Source organism: Puntigrus tetrazona, chromosome 8, assembly GCF_018831695.1.
Source record: "Puntigrus tetrazona isolate hp1 chromosome 8, ASM1883169v1, whole genome shotgun sequence".
Taxonomy (NCBI): Eukaryota; Metazoa; Chordata; class Actinopteri; order Cypriniformes; family Cyprinidae; genus Puntigrus; species Puntigrus tetrazona.
Genome location: NC_056706.1, coordinates 7,948,025 through 7,965,567, shown reverse-complemented (window position 1 = coordinate 7,965,567; position 17,543 = coordinate 7,948,025). Strand labels below are relative to the sequence as shown.

The 17,543-nt window shown below is 36.9% G+C and overlaps 1 protein-coding gene, 1 long non-coding RNA gene and 1 pseudogene across 2 annotated transcripts in view; 1 reads left to right on the top strand and 2 right to left on the bottom strand.

Moving 5' to 3' along the window:
- LOC122350865 (collagen alpha-1(I) chain-like) overlaps positions 1-17,543 on the bottom strand; it is a 513,797-nt gene that overhangs the window by 53,970 nt on the left and 442,284 nt on the right. The gene's annotated exons all lie outside the window — the stretch shown is intronic.
- The window catches only part of LOC122350868, a 52,722-nt pseudogene that overhangs the window by 28,047 nt on the left and 7,132 nt on the right, over positions 1-17,543 (bottom strand).
- Positions 10,926-14,007, top strand: LOC122350891. Its single transcript, XR_006251635.1, has 3 exons — positions 10,926-11,043; positions 12,522-12,600; positions 13,627-14,007. It is a non-coding gene; the product is annotated as an uncharacterized LOC122350891 (long non-coding RNA).

Sequence of the window (17,543 nt, the reverse complement as noted above, 5' to 3'; positions counted from 1 at the left end):
GCTCGAAAAGCAGTGTAAATAAACTTTCAGTGCAACCTTTGGGTAAGAGACAAATTTAGCGTAAATGTAAGACAGAATCTATACAAAACATAGGAGGAGACAGGACATAGCAATTGTTCACATGACCTCTATTTCTGCCTGTAGCTTTAAGGTTATGGTCTAGATGTGACTTACCCTAAATGCAGAGATGGCACTTGGTCAGCACTGCATTTTTTGTTTTATTTAGATTCTCCATGTGGAAAGCAGGAACCACGGTGGTGAAGAGAGTCACGGAGAAGAACGAGCGGTCGAGGTGCACGGCTCAGCTTTTTCTCCATTTAGATTTTTCCGCCCTCTCTCTTTCTGCCTTTACCCAGAGTCCCTTTCATCTCAGCTTACACAAAAACCTGACTTTTCTTTATGACTTTCTTTCTTCCTTTCTTACCACCAGGGTGTTTGGTGGACTGTCTCACCCCTTAGGGAATAAGGGTGGCTTTCAGGTTCAGTGTGGAGGTGGCACCTGGGGTGAGAGCTCAGATATATAAAAAGCGTCAGATAACTGGAAATATGAGAATGTTTAAGAAGTTTTTTTTTTTTTGATTATTTGTTTGCTTGCATTTGATGAAACTTAAAAGCATAACTGATTTCCTGTTTAAGTTCCCACTGGACATCCAGTGAAAGCTACTCTAGAGGCGATAGGTCATGCTTTAAAGCTTCTGAACGCTTACATTAGTTCGCTGTAAGAGTACACTGTCAGCTCTCCAATGGGTTGACCCAAGAGTGACTTGACTTTGGGATCAGGCCGAACATACCATCTTATCCGCAAAGAGAGGGCATGCCGTGAGGACATGGCCTCAAGAAAAACATTCATCTCCATCTCTGGGTCGTTCTGTGCCAAGCCACAGCTGTATTGTGTCTCAAAGTGGTAATTTGTACCTTACAGTCTTGCCAGTCATAATTAGAAAGCCGAGGAGGACATGTCAAGCTAGAGAGATGGGCAAGCTATTATTGGGTTTACAGAAACAGATTCATAATGCTTAAGCCACTGGAGAGAAATGGGACATTTGACATGCAACACTCCCAGAAATCACCCACACATTGTAAGTCATAAATCAAAGGCAGTTCACAGCCAAGACAACAGGGGCAGTGCGGCTCTGTGAACTGATACAAGTCAGGTTCACGAGGGAGTTTAGGGAGTTTCAGTAGGAATTCAATCCATTGATATGATTATTCTTAAGTAAACTAGGGCTGCCCTCGAGTAAGAATTTTTCTGGTTGACTAGTAGTTGTTAATTTCAAGAATTAGATCAATATAATGAGCATTTTATTGCATGCATAGCTTATGAACACTTAAGCACACGCATAAAGCTTGCCATAGCGCACCAGCAGAAGTAATCATTACGTAGGTATCAGGGAAAAACAGGAAGAAGACGCTTTATTCATATAGTGCATTTCCTTTGCTAAAGGTCACTTTAAATGGTACAGACACAAAAGGCCAATACAGCCACGTTATCCAAAATACAATTTTAAAAGTAAGGAGGCTGCATTAACATTTTAATAATTTCATAAACTAGTGCTTTATTTGTTTTCTTCTTCGAAGATGAAGTCGGTGACACTCAGCAATAGTGGATACTGTATGAATGAATCAAACAGATTGCATAATCTAATTTGTTTTATACTCCATATATATAGTAGATAGATAGATCCAGATATATATTTTCCAAGCCTCTTCTGGTTGACAATAACGATTAGTCAACTATTGGGGGGCAGCCATAGTGTAAACTATAGAGAGAATGTTCTAAAATGTTTCGGGGGTTCAGCTCTGTTTCCCCAACGAGTAAATTGGAGATGACCTATGACTATACCGTACAAACCTACCTTCTTATGTGTAAGGGAGTTTAATTATCATTTAGGGTAAATTATTTTAAAATAAGCTAATAACTAATTTATTTTTGTTTTGCGCTTTTTTATATGTATTTAATTATGTGAAGTATTTACATCAAACTGCAAATGTTTTCCTTTATGTAGATTTAGTGGATTCAGTATAGTTTTATATCATTTAAATGTGTGTGTGAGAATAAAGAGCGCAAAAGACTCCAACAAAAACTGTTTCACGTCCCATCAGCAGAACTGTGTGAGAGAAGGAAATCCTTTGGACCACCTGGTAGTCTGGGTGGAATGTTTGGGTTCCGTAGAGCTTAGCAACCATAATGAAGTTACATAATAATACTGGACAGCTCAACAAAGACCTGAGTTTGCCAACACATGCAGAGCATTAATATCATTACTTTTATGCATCATGCAACTATCTAGTAAATTACTGTTATGCATTTCTTGTCAAATATTCATGACCTCATTTCAATTAAATGATTACATGAAATAGTTGCCCTTTTAATTCAAAGTAAAAATCTCTTATGTGAGTACATTTATCTACTTATAGGTAATAGTTTAGCCAATAATACTGCTGATTTCTTAAAAATAATGTTGAACATTATGAAAGATAGGTGGCACTGTCTGATGAAAAAATAAGCTGTAATTTTAGTTGTATATTTTGTGTAGTATTTTGCAATAAAATGCAAACATTATTACTGATTATTTCATTTCAACAGGTAAAGTTACTCGCATGAGAAACCTTGTTACCATGTAAATTGCACAATGGAGATGTGATGACAAAGTGATGTCTGTTTTATTGTGATGACCGCAATACAACACCAGAAAATAGCTGATATATTTCCATCAGAGATTAAAAACTGTTTAATCATTTCATTGTTTGGTGTAATGTTTCCCATGTGTCGATTCTATCATTTGGCAGACTGAACCAAAGATAATTTAGAGGCCATGTAGTTATGAGGGTGTTGAGTGGATTCTGTCAACAACTTGAACCACTTTAATCAGCTTCAACAAGTAAATCAAATGGCACTGTTGCTCCTCAATCTCTTTCATCTGTCTCATTCTTTTCCTTTGTCTCTCTTTCTTTGTTTTTTCTCTCAATCTCTCTTCCAATCTGTCTTTTCAAAAATTCTTTCATCTCTCGGTCTAACTATAAATCTACAGTCCTCACTTTAACCTGTGAAGAGCTGTGTGTTTGTGTTAGAACAGCTGCCTCGCACATGCAGGTAGTAAAGAAAAGCTCTTAAATGCTGGATGTTTCATAAAAAATTAATGTTTCAGTCCTAGAAACAAAACCTGCAGGCATCTTGTCTCATCTGACTACTCACCTGCAGGAAGACACACTCAAGCTGGTGAACCATTCTGCAGCCAGACGTTCGGGAGGTTGGCGTTTAATCACAATGCCATCCAAGTCTCCAACTCTAAGTCTAATGTAGGAAAAAGTCATCCAGTAGTAAGCTAGTTATTGCTTCTGGGCTAATTTAGTGTAGGTCCATGTTGATAATGAGAAGTGTCAATCCTTTTCTCTGCTGTAGGTTCCTCTCTCTCTCTTATACCTACACAGTGTTTATGTTCTACCTATTTCTTTTTCCATGTGTCACGCAGAGTCGCAATAAGGTGTTGTTATGGTGACTGGGCTGCTATGAGAGGTCGTTGCTAACCTTGCTGCCAGCCCAGAGCAGCTTCTTTTGTGTGCTGTGGTCATTTTTCACCTCTCAATTCTCAATGAGCTTTGTGGCTGTGAAATAGTAGTCTAATATTAGGTAACCTTCAAATGTCAAGGGACAGATGCGGCCCACTGGGCTTACGGAAACCCAAACACACACCTACGCCACCACAGACACACAAACACACACAGTTACACTTAAACTGTTTTTATAAAAGCCGCTATTTATTCTATCTAAATTTCCTGAGGTGCTTCTGGTAAAAGTACTTGCTGAAATAGTTAACAACCCGAGTTATCAGTGTTTTGTCTTATGGTCTGTACACGGTTTCAGTTTGGAAACATTTTCTCTGTCTAAACATAAATCCTATGCTTTTAATTTTTATTCAGTTTACCTAGAAATTATATAATCCATATTACATAATATATCAAATATGTTAGACCAATTAACATCCAGCAAAACAATGTAAAAAAAATAGCTTGTTTAAATAATGAAATGATTATACTGTATATAATTAGATTTTTCTAAAAAAAAAATTTATTTAGCAGCTATAAGTATTTATAGTTATATAGTTATATTTATTTAGTATTTAGCAATTAAATGATCATGCTTTAACAATATTTGTTTAAATTGAATATGAATTTAGATTTTTATTCTGTCATTTATGGGAAATATACATTTAGGAACAACAACAAAAAACGTTTTAGGTTTGTGATTATATATATATATATATATATATATATATATATATATATATATATAATAATAGAATATAATTCAGGCGTTATTTTGTGCCCTGTTTGTGGAAGGTGCCCTTTATAATCTGTATACTGTCTACAGAGCCAGACACAGATTACTTTACTATATCTGCCAGGTCTTTTATTGAGGGTGAGATATATTACCTGTTAAGTAAGTCTGCATAAATATGGGACAAACACAAACTTCTTTGTTGCTGATTGTGATAAGATCAGACAGCCAGTAAGGACGATACAGTTAAACAGGCCTAGAGCTATAGCAAAGACGTAGGCAGACAGTGAAAAAGAGAGACAAGACACAAGGAAAAGAGATGGAGACAGTCCTGGACATGGGACTGAGCCAGCAGCAGCTTGTATTGTGTGATATATTATCCTATTTTCTGAAGACTGTAAAGTTAACGGAATTAAAGGGTAGTGTAAGGTGAAGATTTGGTGTTGAATGCTCTGATGGCCAACTTAATAAACCAGTAGCCAAAACAAATGGTTGATATGTTACTACATAGAGGTAACCTTGGAGGTTTTCATGTACAGTATACTAAAATCAAACTACACAGCGCAAATAAATGCTAGTGAAGGGTAATAGCAGTTTTAGGGTTCCAAGTGATGCTGTATTCATTGTATTAGATGTTGATTGAGTTTACCGTTGCATCCAAATCACTTTATGGGCTATGCTATTAAATATTTTGTAGTCTAAAACAATAAGAAACAAAACTTTATATGTATACGAATGAAATCTATATTCAGCAATTTTTAGATGTAAAAGTCTTGATTATATTCTATTTTAGTAAGAAAATGGTTCATTTTCACACTATCATTTGTTTGTTTTTAGATATGTAGAACAGAACTAGACAAAGAACAGAAGCCATCGTGATCTGGCGGGTTAAGTTGATGTTGTGGCAACCTTCACCTAAAGCTTGACCTTAATCTTGACTGTGTATTTGAAAGCAACTTTGCTCTAAGCTGAGAAAGAGCAGTATATGATTTTATGAGTTGGCACTTTATTTTAAACCATATTAATGTTACTTCCTATTTCACCTGAACAACTGGGTAGCTTTGAATTCTTTGCAAAGACTGTGGGTGTTGTAGGGCTTTGTTGTGTTTAAATCACTGAGAGTGGACAAGTGTGTAGAAGTACTATATTTCTTACCTAGATGAGGCACTGCTCTTCCTGTCTGAGTGGAAAGCCTGGTGTTCTTCGATAATGTTGTGTATGAGCGGTGATGGTGGCAGACGATATCGGCCTGGATATTGTGCTACCGATGACCCCATATTTCCATTCGTCTCCCACTGCTTCACAGAGGAACCAGTGCCATTCTTCTTCTTGCGAGGCAGGGTACCATGGATGGAGACACCCTGGTAGCTGCTGACCGGCATCTCAGCCATGGCAGGCCGTGAGCTCAGCAGATCCATAGAAGATGCAAGTGGACACTGGCGCCCAACGTGCATGTTCCTGGGAAGACTAGAAAACCTCCCTTCTGCCATCATCCTCAGCTCTGTAAAATGCAAAAAAAACACTACATGAATAGTCTACAAAAAATACACATTATTTGATTATTTGATACAGTAAAAAATTCATATTATAAAATATTATATTGTATTATAGTTTTTAAAATAAATGCTCTATATAATTTATTTTAAATGTAATTTATTCCTGTAATGGCATTTACAGTTTAATTTTCAGCCTGTGTAACATGATTTTCAGAAATCATTCTAATATGCTAAATTTAGAAATCAAGAGACTTTTTTTTAGCAATGTTGGGAACCGTGATGCATTTTTCAAGATTCTTTGATGAATAATATAACGTAATAGTCTTGACAGACACTTTTAAACAATTTATTGTCTCCTTGCTAAAAACACCCTTTGAATAATTTTATATGTGTGTTTTTATTTGGCTTATAATACTGGCAGTAGTCTATGAGTCTGTGTTTATATCTATTATTAACAACAGATATGGCAAAATGCTACTGGGTGTTATTTGTTCTGACATTCTTTCAGGTGCTATCAACAGCTAGTGTTTATACGAAACATTCTGCCATGTGTGCCCTGTGGCACAGGTAAGTTGGAAGGCATCACAGTTTGATAGACCTGTCTCCTGGCAGCAACAGAGAGAAACAATAAACAGACATTGGTCTCAAAGAGAGGAACTCCATTCAGTCTGGCCACAAGACATGCAGATAAGGATCTTCCCTTGTTGTCTCCAAACGCATGTTTACTTCAGCATTCCACAGCCGCACGGAGACCACTAATTGGTGCAGTGAAAGTGGAAACTGATTTTATGGAATTATGGATGAGCTAGATTTGAAGGCATCACTCTTTCTGTTGAGTTTTCAAAGGAAATCGGGTATGCTAATATTCAAAATAGCACCGCTGATGTCCATAAGACTGTGACTTTTGTATCATTATTGGGGCGCTTCAAATCAAGCGCGAAACTGTGGGTGTGTGAGTTCAATGACCCAGACGCTGGATGAATGTGTGTACGTGTTGACCCCATTAAAGAGCGCTGTTAGGGTTATTCGGAGCACACATGCACGCAGCAGAGCTGGTGTTGCCGTCACCCTCTTTTGTCTCTTTTGTGATGAGTGAAACTCAATCTTGGACCCTGACAGCGCTTCTGTTTAAGGTCTGGCATGATCTCATTCCCTTCATAGAGGAAGGGGGGGGGGGCTGATTTTATACTCAGACCCATTCCACAGCACCATTGGCCCCAAAATGTTCTTCGTCTGTTGCATTTATCTGTGCATTAAGTTCTGAGCTAGCAGCTCATATTGTTTGTGTTCTCTCATAATGTGCAGTGCTTCACGGGTCCAAAAGGAACACTCGCCAAGCTTCAAATGTGAGTGAAATTTGGCTTTGGTGAGTAAATAAAACATCTTGATTCATTTAAATAAAATAAAATTGTCAATTAAATGACTGACAGTTCCTTCCGTCACTGTTTATTTATTTGATATAAGCAATGTGACTTAATTAAAATGTAAAAGCAAATTGTAGATCTTTGTTTCAGTTGAGATAAATATGGGACCATTCCTGACATTAAGAATAACAAAATCACCCATTGCAATATTAACACATTTGTGAAAGGTTTCGCAGGCTGAATAGAATTCTGCGAGTTAGAGCTGCACCCATCATAATCAACCAGGCGCAGACACAGGCTCAATAAGATTTATTCTGTGGACAGTTTAGTTGATTATAGCCATGTAATAATAGGATATAGTTAAAGTAGGAGTGTTATAATATTGTCACATAGCTTTTTATAATTTAATTAAAATTTTAATTATTGTTCTGTTATTTGCCACAAAGGCTAATGTTAAGTTAGTATCTTGATTTACTGATGTATAAAACCACATTTCAGAAACAGAATTCTCGCTTTGGATGATTAAAGAATATGTGTGGCCTATAAAAACTACAGCATAGATGACAGAAATAAAATAATTGGAATTTTAATTAGTAATTGTCATAAAAATAAGAGAAAATAACTTGCAGCACTACTATGGCAGTGACCTGCGTTTGTTGCAAATAAGCAACATTTTTTTTGTAACAGAAATGAAAAAAATACATTTTCCAAAGAGTTCATTTTGGTCCCTTGCACGAGCTTCTGTGGAGAGTGGAAAGACATGGAAACTCCCTGGTAAAGCCCTGCTGGGGTGTTTGAACCTACAAACACAGTCACCTCCACCCCACAGATCCACTCATCCATGACCACCAACGTCCTGAATCAGCTTCTCATGTGACTGCTCATTTAATGTTGTTTTTTAGCTTAATTTTAGATTTAACAAACCCTAAGATAACAGTTGGGCTGGGTGTATAGCTTAGAACCTTTTGTTCTTAAAGGATAAGAAAATATATGCACTTAATCAGACTACGCCTGTCATACACCTGTAAATCATTTTTTTTTATTTGTGTTTATGTAACTCTACAAATTCTGGGTGTTCTGATGTATAATGACTAGATCCACAGAGCGGGTTTTTAATGGTTTGATCAGGGCACTTTGCAGTCTTATGAAATCCTGCTAGGAATACCTCAGCTGTATATTTATGCACCTGGAGCACCTGTGCGCTATCCCGGGGCCCTGAAACATGAGACTCCATTCACTGGTGCTGTTTTCATGTGGTGTGTAATGGCTAGGAGACATTAAAATCCACAGATCAGTGTTACTGAGTTATCATACTGGCTAGTCAGGAATCCCCTGTTGGTTTCAGATTAATCTCAGATCACATGTCTCAGAGAGTGAGGGATAGTCATGCTCATCTGAGAAGGCAGATCTGTGCTTCCTGTGTCAGGGGAAGTGAGGGGTCTGAGTCATAATACTCATATACACCACTGATTTTTGGAGGGCAACTGTGACCTTTCTAAAAATAAAAATAGGAGCAGAGTGGAAAAAGCTGGCATAGACTGACATCTGATTTTTTTTAAAGGATCAGATTTTAAAGGGGGAAGGCTCACCAGGTCCAAAAAGGAGGCAATTTCAAGAGGTATGATCATAAATCTTTCTTTTAATGTACATATTTCATGGGTAATTGTCATTTTAAAGGTATAGGTCACTGAAAAATGCCAGCATTTACTCACCTTTGTGTCTTTTAAAATTCATTTTACAAATGTTAATTATAAAGGGAACATAAAGTCATGCAGGCTTAGAATCACATGAGAGTGAGTAAATTATGACATTTTTATTTTTGGCCAATTCTTTAAAATATTTCCTCTCATCAAAAATGATGCCTTACTAAGATAACAAGCCAGTCAAATCATATTAATGTGCAATTAAACAGCCAAATAAATTTATTTCATTGTAATAGGCTGTGGTCATTTTTTTCTTTGTGAGGAGATGTTTCATCATTAGCCCCAAGAGTCTTTAAATCAATGCTTTTAATTACAGTTATTGTCTGGGATGGATGAATTTGAGTCAAATACAGTCACAGACAAAGTTATGGTCATATGGCGAACAAGCACTGTCTTACATTGTTTAATATATTAATAGTAGCAACACATAATATGGACACTATAATGTAAAATGTCCCTGTTATTTGTAACTCTTACATAAACCACTCTGTGTAATAGGAATCTGAAACATAAGTGATTTCTGCTCTCTGCCTAGGTCAAAAGGCCACTGTAGGCTAACATGGTGTCTAAGAGCACGGCATGGTGTAATTTTCAACATTTCAGCATGCAGTGAGGCAGAGAGACAGCTGTCAGCACTGCAGAAATGCAGAAATGAGTCCCCTGTGGCTCTAGATTACATATGCTAAACAATTAAACCATTAAATTTCCCTTCCTCCCCAGAGGTCATAAATATGCAAAATGCTCATTAAATGGTTCTTAATTAATGCATTGCTCTGCTATTTTCTCTGTAGACTCCTATTGATTATCCAGTTCTCTTTCAAGTGCTTGTATTATTCTAGACTGACATGCCATCATATGACCTCACTCCAAAAATGTCAATCACAATAGCTCATTCTCCTTCTCTCTCTCTCTCTCTCTCTCTCTCTCAGTACTGCAAAGCACAGCTGGTTGCCGGCTGACATCATCTTCTATATCAAACACACTTATTTGCCTCAAGCTAATACAATGTTATGTTCAAAAATGTTAAAGTATCTTTGTTCTTCGGGAAAACCATTATTTTATTTCTTTTTAGACTGGCTTGTACACACTATATGGGTAACTGACCAAAATAATATTCACTTATCATTTATTCACACTTATTTTGTTCCAGACCTGTACAACTTACATTTTCTGAGCTGCTCTATTTAATGCAGTGAAAATGAATGGGAAACATGGGCATTCAAGGACTGAAAGACATGTGATAGAAGAAGTCCATGTAACTCATAATAAGTATTTACAGTAGCATTTATGGGTCAAACTGACTAGTTGTTAGTCACTGAAAATCTAGAAAATCTTGAATCAACAGCGGTAGCCATCTTTAACTTTTGGAGAAATGTTTTAGGTCTTTCACCCCTGCTGAGTTTTTGCCAATAGCCTATTGCTTGCTCATTTCACGTTGCTTTTGAAGGACTATCCTGAGGCAATTATGTAAAGGTATTAAACGGGTATAGATGTAGGAATTGTACTGGGTACAATAACAATCACAGTCAAGGTCACATTGTGTTTTTGTCATATTCAAAATGTGCATGCAGTACAAACAGTTTTCAAAGAGCCCTGACTCTCAGAGCAAAAAAGGTTAAACACATGAAGGAGGAGAATTCTCTGTGCATTTCAAAACAACAAGACGACTATTCTCTCTCTGGCCCTTTCACCGTTCAGCCATCCCCCACAGGAGTTGGTGGGAATCTCGTGAATAATGCAGTTCTCCTTTAATTAATTCAAACCTGCTTTTGTAACACAAAGACTTGAGTGAGAGAAGAGCAAGTGTAGGGTTTAAAGAGCTCTTAACACACAGCCATGCATCAACCATGATGGCCTGAAGAAGTGGAGAACACATTCTGAAGTTCTAATAGAACCAACCACTGAATTGAATTGTAGAACCACAGACCATATATGAGTTATAAGAATGGGGCAGACCTCATAACCTCATGTTGATGACTGCAGAAAGTTATGTTTTGTAAAGCTGTGAAGCTGTCTGAATTGTCCTTTTAGTGGTGGATATAAGGAGATTAACGTCTGGTTTTCTAATTTCTGTGGTCATGTCCTAGGTCACATCCCTTTCTGGTATCCCTGCATGGATCATGTGAAAGTTACCAGGTGTAGTGGCTTTAAATTGTCATGACAGAAGTTGAAAAATTGGATTATAGCTTTTCACAGACAATGTAAGTACCACATTTTATCACATCTCTCATGATGATATACAAGCCTTGTGGCTATATAAAGTGACTTAAGAAGCAAAATGTATTTGAAAAGTTACAATAATTTAACAACAATGACATGTTCATAATTCTCTGATGTTGAAGAATGATCATGTAACATGCAGGTAAACTAATGAAATAGTTCATGATTTTTGGTTTGCTTTATAAATGTCCAATGTAAAAAGTCTGGGGTCAGTATTGGGAACATTGCAGTTGTGTTGCTGTCTTTGCAAGGTCAGAGAGCTCTCAGATTTCATTAAATAAATTTTAATTTGTGTTATGAAGATGAACAGAGGTCTTATAGGTTTGCAATGGCATAAGGGTGACTAATTAATCACATAATTTTTAATAAGCAGTTTGGAAATTAATAGTAAGAAATGTTACATGAGAACCAAATCAGCATTAAAAATGATTTCTAACAGTTTCACAATAATATTGTTTTGACTGTTTTTCTCATCATCATCATCAAAAAATTAAAAATCTTACAGACCCCAAACTTTTCAATGGTAGTACTGCAGGTTTTAAGATGTAGCAGTTGGTCTACTTTTTGTAGAGTGAGAGTTCCAGTACTTCCTCTATGACGTCTCTATGTTTGTCTCATTGATTGAGAGTCCCATTGTCACTGATAATAGCAGTAAAGCAACAGGAGACAAAACAACTAAGAATGCACCATAGTTCCCCAATGTGGACCACTCTGCTGCAAACAGAGAGAGGAACATATGGGCAACAATACATCAACATCTCTTCTCCGCCCCAGTGACAGACACAACACTTTCTGCTTCAACTCGGACTCCCGTACCAGTAGTCAACAGCCACAAATCAGGCCTGAGCGGTTCATTATGCAGTCCCAGCGCTAAGGCTTATCAGAATAGGAAGTGTGCAAATACATACAGAGTTGTGAACACACCACACGCCCCTTCACTGAAGGCGTGGAGCCAGTGGTCACATCCGTCTCTCTCAGCTCACTGTGCTAAAAGTAGATCATTTAAGATCTTCCAGTCCAATCACATGCAACACGACTGCTCCCTAATTACTGTAATGAGCATGTTGAGTGGAAAACACCACAAACAAACAAACACTAAGAGCAACGAAGGGAGAACAGAATGAGGCCAAAACAAAAAGGGTCCTGCGTTGTCTGCTGGATTTTTTTTAGAAGTTATTAAGGATGTTTACATGGACAATCTTACACTGATATGCTTAATAAGATGACAGGTTAATTGACAACAATATATTCAGCATTTTATGTACTTATTCAATATGTGTATATCTCTGTACATTTTAATCATGAGCTCTTATGATATTATAGTGTTTTTATACAGGTAAACACACTCATTGATAGTTGTTTTTGTTATAATACAATCATATTCATAGCTTTCACTTGAATACACTATGGTCACACAATACAGCCAATTTCTAATGTTCTAAGTTCTTTTGTTGAGCAGGAAGGGGTGAGAGGAGATGTCAAGCCCCAAACCCCCTGCTACCCGTCAACGACGTGACCCACAGTGCTACATTCAGGCTGTGAGTCAACTAGCGAGATTTGTGACATATTAATCACAAATTTATTAAAGTCCTCAGCAGTGGCTGCCACTTTTTTCCACATGAGCAACTCAAAAGACAACAGATACTGCTGCTGTGAGACTTCATAATACACACACACACACTCTATCACACACCCACAGCAGCTACTGAATGTTACACACAAAGTGTCACAGTTAAATATATTTTATATTCAGCATTATTTATTTAGAAAGCCAAAATATCACTTAAAATCTACACATATGTATATGTACTCTAAATGCATTCTAAATAGATAGATAGAAACTTATATACATGCATAAATACATACATACAAAATTAGAAGAACCTTTATAAAACTTTGTATTTTTTCTTACCTGGCAAAAGTTTGTAGCTTCTCCAAGTGTGTAAACCCTGAAATATTTTCCTTGTGCAGTCTGCTAGTAAGTGTTTCTCAGTTCCACAGTAAGCATAGCTACCTAGTGCACAGATTCACACTGACGGACAACAACAAGTTGAGCGTGAACGAAAATCCTGTTATGTTGCCACTGACCTCCCACTATGAACTGTGCCGGTGTTTCCCAAGCAGTCTTACAATCTCCTTCAAGTCCTCTCTCCCCTGCTCACTCTCTCTCCTTAGTTCAGCCCCAAGGGAGTGATTTAGGATTTCCCAGACACACCCTCTCCAGTGGGCGGGGCTTACAGAGTCATCTCACAACTGACTAGCCGGCCCCCTGCCCCTAGCAGCTCTCTCCTATGTCATGTGTCCAGCCCCAAACATTATTAACCTCCTTTTGTTCAAGTAAACTTTTTGGACAAGAATCACACGTTTCTGTTGCGCATCAAGTCAGTACTGAAAATGTCAATGTTAAAACTTTACATAGTCTAAAAATAGACGCCTCCTCTCATATTTTATACCTTATATGGTCAACACTGATTTATTCAACTGTTAACCATTAAAAAGCTTTTTCAGAAAAGGCTAATCAGAATGGCTAAATGTTTTTTTTTCCTGTTGTCTGTGAGGAACAGAATTTCCCGTCTCTTTGTCCTTGGATTCCTTTTCATTGTCAGTGGGATGATAACAAACGACAGAGGCAGAGTTCCTTCCCGAATGATTCAGGCAGAGAGATGGGGTGCGGTGGGATCTGACTAAAGGCTGATGAGAGTGCGGTGATCATGCAAGTTTGTTTTGTCATTCAGTTGCTGTCTGAATGTTGTGCAAAACATTGTGCAAACATCCAGAACCATTTTAATACGTTTCTATTATTATAGGGTTGCGCTAGTGCCACAACAATGAATTCACTACTTACAAAGTGTGTGCACTAGAAACACTGAAAAGGATACATCTGGATTGAAATAGGCCTCCTTAAGTTACAGCACACCTGCCTAGAGTACCATTTGTCAAGTGTCAAAACCAGACATTGTCCTGAAAATAGAGATATATATCTGTCAAAGACACCACTCAAAGCACTGTTATCAATCTTGGCTCTGTGTATTTAAACGTGCACACTTTGAAATTGAGCATTTATTATGTGACGGGCAATAGATCATTTAAATAAAGAGTTATGGTGAATCTGGCAACATGTCTGGTTTGTTCAGCCCTGGAGTTCTCAAGTAATGTAGTATAGACACAACCAAAGATAACAATATCCACAATGAATAAGACTGGCAATACAACTTCACGTGAAGTAATGCACCAAATTCTAATTGCACACCAACATTAGTAACCAACCAACCAAAATTTTTTTTTTTTTTTTTCCATTATTCAATTTTATTTATGCATATACTGTAAATAATATAAATCAGTCCTGCCCGCTACATGTGATGTCAGTCTCTACTTATATATTTTATTGCACAATCTCTAGTGCTTGACACATTTCTACTGTTTCATGACATTTATTGTCATACCCATAATGCCAGTGATTGAGAGCAGACATTCTTTGCTTAATCTGATGGTCTCATCTCCTTAGGCACCTTAATGTGGAGTCAGATCGCCTGACTGGACCTATATAGCCCCCAGCTGAACAGTTTTGACTAAAGGAGAAACACCTCATACATAATGGTTTGCTTGTAATAGTAATAGTCTGATGCATTCTGACAATATTATGTGGTTACAATATTAGCTTTTTAAAGCAATGATAAAGTTACAGTGATATCAATTTTCATTCTATGTATTTTTTATACACTTTAATGTTATCGATTTATTGTTGGGAATTATTTAAAAAAAATTTACCTTTGTAAATAATCGTCACACTTTCCTAACTTATAAAATAAAAAATAAAATTACACCTTAAAATCTTTTTGCAATGTAATTTTTGCAATTTGTTTCCTTGTAAATATATTGCAAACAACACAGCTTATTGAGACATTATGTCATTATTGATTTTATCCGGACAAATTAAACTATTTTAGTTTCATATCAAAGCTAATTTTACCTCCATTTTTGAAGTTTAGTGAACAGTTTTGAATCATGTATTAAACTATTTTATGGATTTATGTGCTTTCATACAGGAACAAAAACACATCTTCGAATTGAATATCTAGATGAGCACAAGTCTGTGTCTCAGTCACAGGAAGTGCAAGGAATATAGATCTTGTCTAAATATTTTTTGCCTCTTTCTCCTTCTACTGGTTCCACCCAAGGCTGAGAGTAAGAACAGTTATCATAGTATGACATGCAATTTTGCCCCATTCCACAACATACAGTATAATCATCAAGGCAATGTTTTCAACAGGAAAATATGAATTTCCTCTTATGAGTGATTTTCTGAATCATAAAGCTGTGAATTGTAAATAACATGATAATGATCATTTTTGACATTTTTTGACACAAACAACCTTTACCACCTGAAAACAGATTATAAGAGTCTTTACAAAACGATTAGTTGTGCAAGCATAATTCCTTTTATGCACTTTGGGAGAATAATTTAAAAAAGCCTTATTAAACTGTGTTACTAGACAGAACCATGCTAAAATGTAAGCAGAAATTTGCCTCAGTCTTGCCGGCTTTATCTTATGCCTCAGATAAATGTGATGAGGAATCTGCTTGTCATGACTGGTATTTTCCAACACTGGCAAATAGCTGCTCAGCAGTGAGCACCACTACATCTGACCTCTCGGTTTACAGTCTAGCTGTCATCAGATGGAGTTTAGCTGCCACTTATACATGGTCAAGCACGGTCATATTGATGGACTAAGTGGCCACTGCTGACTGGCTGTCCGATTCCAGCCCCACATTCTTTCTTATATAAGTGTAACTCTATTCCAGGTCACCAGATAAATTTGGCTAGTGAAAGTAAAATGATCTTTACTAGGAAGAAGACTTCATATAGGCTATATTCAGAGTAGTATATTCAAATTCATGTGTAAACTCCATCTAATTTCACAACTTTCTGTAGGTTTTGTCAATATGAATTTTCTTAATAAGGATTCTTTAATATTTTATTGGCAGAACGATTGAAATTTTAACCGTTTAAAAAGGTATACACAACCCATTTAACTTACATATGATGTATTTCAGAGTAAAACAGGATATTTATTAAATAGCAATGAAAGACTAGGTTTTATACATTAGGATTGTAAAAAGTGATTTCTGTATGACAGATGATTGAAACATATTTAAAAATAAATAGGAGGGCTTGAGGATTTCAGCCAAATAAGGAAAGCTGGCTCAAAGGTGGAGCAAGTTTTGATTATACATAATCCAAAGACATTTTATAACATCTTTTTTTTCTTTAGATTAATGGGCATTGATGACTCATTTGCAGTAAGAATAAGAACAGGGAAAAAAATGATTTCTTGAATACCTCAGATGCACTTTTTTCCATTAATGCAGTTTGTGTTTTTGAAATAAATCAAATGTGGCACCTGCTCTGAGTTGAGTCTTCTGGGCATGTTGTCAAACTTTGTAAAATAGCAACAAATCCCTCTACCTAAAAAAGGTGACATTTGTCTAGCAGACAAGAGAGCTTAATTCAGGTATCTGAAAAGCTTTTTTTTAACAGAGCGGCAGCAATGACTGCTTTATACCCCAGTATCATCCGTCATGAAGATGTATTTTGGGCACATATCAAATTTCAAAACAGAGTTTTTTTTAAGAGGGGCCCAGCTGTTGATTCTGGCCTGGATATGTGTTTACGTTTCTGAAATGCTGGCACTGAGCTGGATGTGACTGAGGGGTGAGGGAGCTGATGCCAACTGTACTCTCACACCCAGTATGAGCGCAAAGACAGGGAAGAGTTTCCCACAAAACGCCCAAGAAACGCCCAGAATATATCCTAGAGACACCCTGGGCTTTCATCTGACTATGATGACTTTTCTCACGTTTTCTCACAAGGCTCAGCCCAGGATCTCAAAATATTTCGAATTATGCAGCTTTTTGTAATGCTTATGCTGGATTAGGGTTTACAAAGAACGAGCGCTTAATGAAAGAACTGCATAATTGGGTTTTAATTTGAGCGTATATCCACTCTGTAATTCAACAATTTTCATACTTAGTCTTAATCCTAGTTTCTGCAACTGCAAAAAATAACGAAATGAATAAAATAGAATAATAATAAACTAATTTATGAAACCGACCATTGCAGAATGCATCGCTGACCTTGGATTTTATGTAGCTCAGAACTGCTTATGTGTGGAATTTTATATACTGTATGGGAGCATCCCTTTGAACGAATCTGCAATCTGCACTGAGAGCAGGGAAGGCAGTGAGCCAACCACCCATTTAACAGCATGCTTCATTTAATAGCATACTCTAGCCCTTCTACACAAAAGCAGCCTGTCATCACTGAACATCACTGCAATGCCGTGTTGCAAATACATGCGAGTACTGTGTTTATACATTGGCGCATACTTTTCAACTATGCAAGAAGCACCAAATAAAATAAAGCAGTGCCTGAAGCTAAATGACTACTGGAATCAAGAAAAAAAAATCATCATTTAGATCA